The sequence below is a fragment of the Branchiostoma lanceolatum genome, chromosome 5 (genome assembly GCF_035083965.1).
Source record: "Branchiostoma lanceolatum isolate klBraLanc5 chromosome 5, klBraLanc5.hap2, whole genome shotgun sequence".
NCBI classification, from domain to species: Eukaryota; Metazoa; Chordata; class Leptocardii; order Amphioxiformes; family Branchiostomatidae; genus Branchiostoma; species Branchiostoma lanceolatum.
In genome coordinates, this window is record NC_089726.1 from 20,768,258 (window position 1) to 20,776,137 (window position 7,880).

The 7,880-nt window shown below is 38.0% G+C and overlaps 1 long non-coding RNA gene across 1 annotated transcript; it reads right to left on the minus strand.

Annotated features, from left to right (window-relative positions):
- Positions 1-4,686: 4,686 nt before the first annotated feature.
- LOC136435674 (uncharacterized) lies at positions 4,687-6,800 on the minus strand. Its single transcript, XR_010755880.1, has 3 exons — positions 6,658-6,800; positions 5,885-5,985; positions 4,687-4,802 (listed from the first exon to the last, which is right to left on the minus strand). It is a non-coding gene; the product is annotated as an uncharacterized lncRNA (long non-coding RNA).
- Positions 6,801-7,880: the final 1,080 nt, after the last annotated feature.

Sequence of the window (7,880 nt, forward strand, 5' to 3'; positions counted from 1 at the left end):
TCCGTTTGTACCCCATACGGCCAGATTCGTCGCAAAAATGTGTCGGTCGGATGAGGGTTAATGAAGTGATTCTCAAAGTTTGAAACAACCTTGTACTCATTAAACAGAACGAATTTTCCATATACTTTAACATAAACGAACATTTCAGTTTATAATGAAATAACAGGAATGAATTCAAACAAGGTGAAAATGTTTCCGTCTTTAACTCTCCAGGTATGACATGTATAAAGTAGTGCTTTTTTCCTTTCCCCATCAACCACAAGTCCAATCAGACTGACGATGTTCACATGACCTCCGTTATTGTTGACTTCGATCAGCGGACTCGCTTCCTTCGCGAAGTCTCGGTATGTCGTCTCGTTTGCTCGGTCCACTCTGCAGATGCCATTCAAAAGTATTCCATAGCTAGCAGTTCGACGCAGGATCACATCATTTATGTATAGCCAGATAGGTATTAAACTAGGTATTTTTGCTACTTTGTGTACAAACAGACAAGGCCCTAAAACCATTCAAAACACAAACGCCTTAAGGGTTTATTTCTACGCTCACATGACTATATATAGCTGTGATGTACACTTAAGTATTGGCCACCATATTAGATGTTGAACCTGGATTGGAGTTTGCTGGATGAATTTGAATTTGTATGTGATTACAGCCGTTTTAGTATGACATTTATACAAGTAGTTTTGCAGGCCTGACTCTTCCAGGTTTAATCAACAAACAAGATTGATGTGACGTTTCACGCAAACACTATACTCTCTTAAACTTCGGAATGTATATTCAATCACAAAACATAAAATACAAATAAATAGAGGAAGCAAAGTGGCTCACGTTAGGCCATGGCTCCTTGTATCCTTTTAAATAAAAACGTTTCGTCGCCATAATGTAATTTTGTGTGATTAATATAATTTCACGATTTACACATCTACATTCATATCTGCATCTGCAAACCGCTATCTGTACTTGTTAACTGCACTCCATAACTTCCAAGAAAAAGGGCTTTAAATCGATGAAGGGTACGTAGAAATCAGGTAATAAGATACACTAGAAAGCAGTTACTCAAGCAACTGGATACAAAATATCGTTCTGTTAAAAAACTTCGCCTTTCCTATATAATTATATATGCCTGGATGCCAGACCTACTTACAAGGTATCGAGTGACAGGTGGGCGTTTGCAGGATTTGTGCGGACGGATTGCAGAAATACCTGTGGAATTCTAGGAATTCTTGCAAATCGGGCGTAATGCTAGTAAAGCTTCGCTATAAATGCAAATGTATATTGACTAGGCCTCTCCAGTACTTGCTACATTATTTGTATTTGTATTTATTGACAATGAAAGACAAGTCATTACATTGAGTCAGCCTAGGCAGCTTTCGTTGGTAACGGCTGACCCACAAATACACACAAACATACAGTAAGATCATTACATTATTACAATACATACATAGTTAATGCGATACAATACAATTTATAGATACAGTATAAAATCATTTGACTCAATAACTACCATGCAAATGTATACATTAATATAATAAAATCATTGGGGGAATGGCCTAAAATATTATAATCTATATTGCGGTGGGATAGATGGAAGGTTGATAAGATGTGAATGTAGAAACAGGACAACTGGTGGGATTTGCATTTGGCCTTGAATTAGGCTATCGATCACAACGGAGAGCCTGCTACAGTATATAACTAACGCTAGCGGTCGTCTGGTACGGATCTTTGAACTTATTTGCTAGGAAGGTTAGAAGGGGAAGGCTGATAAGGAAAAAACGTAGCGAAAACAACATGTTTCAAGGAAAGCTACACAAAAAATTGAAAATCCTTCTATGCTGTACTTAATATATTCCAAAGTCAAATTCTTACTTCAAGTTGTTTCACATACATGTAAGTCCGTCATAGTTCTGAGATTTTCCACAGTTTGCAACTTATGCCGTGCTGACGCCTTCTCGCCTGATAATTGAATTATATACCGTCAGTGTTTCAAATTTTTCACCTGATGATCGAATTTTAGAACACTGACGTCATATAATACAATCAACAGGTGAAAAATTTGAAACACTGACGTCATATAATTCAATTATCAGGTGAGAAGGCGTCAGCACGGCATAAGTTGCAAACTGTGGAAAATTCCAGAACTATGACGGACTTATGTGAAACAACTTGAAGTAAGAATTTGACTTTGGAATATATTAAGCACAGCATAGAAGGATTTTCAATTTTTGTGTAGCTTTCCTTCAAGTATTCATTCCTTTAATGTAAACATAAAAATAGTCTTAATTTAAACATAACGTTGGTTTTGATGTGAACATAACAATGGTCTCAATGTTCATAACGCTATACAAAAAAAACTGTACTATTCCTAAATGAAATTCGACGAACGTTAAGTCGCAGAGTAGCCTAAAAATATGCAATGTGATATCTAGAATAGTTCCATTTAGTTATTACTGTAGATTATATTTGATATAATAAAGTAGTTATTAGAATTGTTCATCATGTCATTTGTACATTGCCATACATTTTCACGGTTGCAATTGTTGTAAAGTAAATTATTCAATTCATTCAATTCATTCAATTCATTCAATTCATTCAATTCATTCAATTCATTCAATTCATTCAATTCATTCAATTCATTCAATTCAATTCAATTCATTCAATTCATTCAATTCATTCAATTCATTCAATTCATTCAATTCATTCAATCCATTCAATTCAATTCAATTCATTCAATTTATTCAATCCATTCAATTCATTCAATTCATTCAATTCAATTCAATTCATTCAATTCATTCAATTCATTCAATTTATTCAATTCATTCAATTCATTCAATTCATTCAATTCATTCAATTGTTACCATCAAAGACTTGACCATGAAATTTCAGCACTATTTCACGATCACTGATTTTCCTTCATGGGCAGCGAGTTGGCAGACACATCCGCCAGACGTCTGTTTGAAATAAACAGCATGTCATATTTTCTGATTAGAATAAATCATAGTATACGCAATACATAATAAGAAGTTATAGTAGATGTTTACTGACAAAGTCATGGAAGGAATTTTCTTAAGATCATAAATGTTCCAATGGCACATCAACATAAACGCCTGGGGTCCAAACGACCCCGTTGTGCTTTACGAGTCTAAGGGTTAATGATACATAGCCGTGAGCCCACCTATCACTTGACCCGCGGCACGCTGGCGGCGTCTTTGCGTTCTGAACTGGATTTATGTTACCCTTGACTTATAATGAATATCATTCAAAACGTACAAGTATGACCAAAAAGACAACAAAACACACAAAGCTTGAAAAGATTCGTTTTTTGTCGATGAAATTTGTGGAGAGCTTTGTCAATTCGACCGGCCGCAGCGACGCCGCCAGCATGCCGCGGGTCCAGCTAGAGGAGGCTTTGTAGATCGCCCGAAGCTCGCCGAATTTCAAAATCGCCTAAGCGTCGACCGTATTTTCCAATGAAAATCTCGGGCGACGTCCGTCGAACACTAAAAACTTAAAAATTCCCCATGAGATGGTACCATCTCTTGGACATGGACGAAGTCTGCATCGACTAACCTGGTAAAAGGCCAATATTTGATCAACTTTTATTTCTAAAAATCGCCCGAAGCCCGCGTAATTGACAGGACGTCGACCGTACTTCGGCCTAAAATGCACAATTGAAGCTCGCCAACATGTCGGCCGAGCTAAATTTCTTATTTGCGACGCGGGCTTAAACCACGCTTCCAACAGCTCATCCGCTAGTGGAGCAGGGGGAAGGGGGTGCAATCAGCCCCTGACAGCGAGAGATTGTGTATTACAGGCTACGCAGGCTATAACAAAATCAGTATACTGAGAAATTATCTAATCCAGTGTCAATCGTGATTTCGAAAATGTAAAAAAAAAATCTTGAATTCGTACCTGGTGTACACGAACCACGCAACAGCAGCCAGGGCGGCGGAGAAGGCCATCCCGCCCAGTAGACTGAGGACGACCGGCAACGCCAGGCTGGGCCCTCTACTACCGGCGTCTTTAACAGCTTCTAAGATAGTAAGAAACCAAAAAAAAATACTAAGTGTGAAGTTTTAAACTTTTTGGCCCAACACGAGGGTAAAAGAAAACTATTTTTAGATACCAATTGTTTTGACAATCAATTCATAGATTATTGAGTTATGCTGTTACAGGAAAAAACTAGAGAGGCAATATTTGCAAGGGCAAATACAACATATTTCATCCATTTCCCTCCCCACATCCAAAACAAATTTACTTTTTCATAATCAACCAAGTCTAAAATTTAATTTTAACAAATGTTCCCCGCATACGAATTTCAGGTCATTTGGCTTTAATTAAAGAGCACAACAGGCCCAAATATACAGTTTTGGTCTGAAAATTGGAAAAAAATCGTTTAATTGAAAATAAAATCATTTAAAGCCCCATAGAAAAAAAGGAAAAAAAGCACGTCCGGCCGTATATTTTTGACAAATTTCAGGTCATTTGGCCAAAAAATGACAGAGATAAATCGATTTTAGGATTTGACAGGAGAAGGAGGAGAAGAAACATGAGGGAAAACAATATACTGCAGTATGGATGAAATCTAATTACAAAAGCAAATACTGCAAGCACCATGCAAAGCATAACCTTCTTGGTGAAGATGATAACATCGGCTTTGTCCCGCATTACTTACCTTTCCTGCTAGAGAGGACTAAGACTCCGCTGGTGGATTCGAACCCTCCACCCCCGAAAAAGGTAAGCGTGGGTGAACAGAGCCCTCTCATCTTCCCCGTGAAGATGAAACCTGACCCCTGTGGATGATACTGCGACACAGAAAGGTATACATTGTGTCATTTATCAACCTTGATTTCCGTCTCTAATACAGTCGTAGCCATTTGAAACGGTCGACTCCATATCGCAAAATGGTGCTCATCAAGTGTATTGGCACGCTTCGTCAACAACTTATGTTCGTTACCGTTGTTTTTTTACGATACTGTCGTAGATTTGTGATTGAAATGTTGTCTTTTATATGTTTTTACACGCCCCCCCCCCCCTCCATTATGATACCCTCGACCGTTTCAAATGGCAACGGACTTTCATGAGACGGAAACTCGCCGATTGATATTTAACAAACTTAGCCGCAGCGACACCTTGAGGCAAGAAGCAGCTACGGTCATTATAACAATGGGTAAGGATGGACTACGTAGTTACCACGCTTGCACATTGTATTCTTATTGCTAAGTACTGTGTATATTATTTTGTGCTTTGTCCAAAATGTTGAACCAATCTTTGCGCTTTTTAGGAATCGACTAAATAATACTATAGAGATAGATGAACAAAATGAACAAATCATGGCAATATTTCAAACCATCGTTGTAAATTTAATCAACGCTACAATAATTACTTTAGTTTTTCCATGTATTTCCATGTATTATAGTGAATGTTGATAAAGCTTGTTTTAAAAAATATGGATGGACTACGGAAAAATTGGCAAAACATTAATATTTGGGAGAGTCTAGCCTGACTAAATAATGCTTTTAGGATCCCATTGGTCAGCCCCTACCCTAGAAGCCTGATGACCAACACCTAAGAGCCAGAAGAATCGGGAACAAAATTAATCCTATTATACAAAAATCATCAATAGAATTGAGAAATGTCCGTTGCCGTGGTGTTGGAGGCTGCAACGGAGTCAAAGAGAATACTGAACTTCCACAGTGACAGAAAACTCTGATTTCATATTGGACTGATTTTCATACTGACAAAATTTCGAGAGCTCCTATTGGTTGTTATGGGAATGTGTATGATTCTTCTGAGTTAGAGGTGAATGGCCATAAGTTCTCGGGGAGGAGGCCCAACCAGATATTGTATATAACACAGGCTATGAGGTAGCCTGTCGCTGACTCACATTTCCGAACACCCTGCAGGATATGGTATCGGGGGCTCCTTCCATCACAAAAGGTTCGGGAAGATACAGATGGAGAACGCGCTCAAGGGGATCGTAACCTCCTGTGTATGGAAGACATCAGCAATTAAAATTCACCAGAAACAAGCACCAAACGCCACAAGAGGAAGGACGAAAAGATATCAGAACAGTGCAATACCCTTCATGACCAACCTGCTAAACGAACAGACTCATTCATTAACAGATCTCTGACATATTGATTGTTATGATTGCCAGCTATAGAATTTACCCTGTTACTTAGTATATATATATGATAATTACGTTTGTATTATAAATCCAATCGTGTTCAACCTACTTGTTTTTAGGTAGTGTTTCTTACAGACCCTTTCGACAGTTCCACAAAGTGCAAGTGTCAAGCAAATACGTATCTGTTGCACGGGTAATTTCTGATTATTATATTATATATCATATATTTATTATATATTGTATATTTGTTATATATTATTATTATTATCATTATTTTTATTATTATCATTATTATTATTATTATTATCATTATAACTATTATTATTATTATCATTATCATCATCATCATTATCATCATCATCATCATCATCATCATCATCATCATCATCATCATCATCATCATCATCATTATTATTATTATTATTACTATTATTGTTATTGTTAATATTATCATCAACTTATTTTCGGACCCTATCTTTTTTGGAGGACCGTTATCAAAAACACACCATTTTGTTTTCCCTAAGTCTTACCGATCATGTACAGGCTCCATGTCGGAGAATACAGTGTGGCGTTGAAAGCGTATTCAGACTGGAAGGTGTGCATCGTCAGACTGATGTTCTGCAGACTATGGTCTGACATCTGCATAGTTCCGCTCATCTGTAATCCTGCCTTACCCGGGAAACCAGCTACTGGATCTGTTGAAGATAGGTAAAGAAGTTATAGAGAACTTTATTGCACGACAATTGCACATGGTACAAAGTATGGCAAGAATTCGTAAACATAATACAAAGTTATATGAGAATATAATGGCGTCGTGTGGCGCAATCGGTAGGGTGTTTCGCCCACGGCCGAGAGTTTCGAAACCTTCGACATGCCCCGATGTTGTGCCCTTGGGAAAGGCCCTTTACATGACTTTCCTCACTTCACTCAGGTGTAAATGAGTACCTAGCTTCGGTTAGGGACGTCCTTCAGATAGGACGTTAAATGGAGGTCCCGTGTTTAAAAAAAGCTACATCTCGAGCACGTTAAAGAACCCACCGCACTTATCGAAAAGAGTGGGGGTCCTTCTCGTCGTTGAAGGGTTCAAAACCTACAGTCCTATGACCGTACATGGGATCACCCTTAGTAATAGCCTCCGACTAGTTGGGCAACCGTGGCATGTACATGCCGAACCAATAAATAGATAAATAAATATAATGGCGAAGACGCATACATAATGGTCGTCTCCACTTGGCTTCTATGGTAGATATTAATTTGAAAGTTCCTTCCTGTAATACATTTATACTAATTTTGTGTCGGACTGTATACGTAAAATATTGTTTGATTAGTACATGCTAAGTCTTCTAATGCAAATGAGATACGTAGGGTTCGCTAAAGATAAGAATATTAACCCAAATTTGTACCAGGAAAGGATGCGTCAAACTTTCCCGCACTTCAAACAAGTCAAAGATCTTCCGTGCATTGTTTTATCAGACTGGTAGGTCACTGAACAAAAATACTCTTTCTACACAACCAAGTGATTCATTCAACCGACGTTTTGGTGACCATCTGTCACATTGTGGATGCTGTTCCCTGTAATAGTGTATACTAGTATATGTAAATACTTTGCGTTTGGGAACGCATCTATGAGCAGCGACACCTGTGCTGTAGTGCAATGTGAACTAGTCAAAATTGCCTTGATGAAGGTGACAGATGGTCACTGAAACTTTGGTTGAATAAATCACTTAGTCGGTTGGTTGAGTCTTTTCATTCC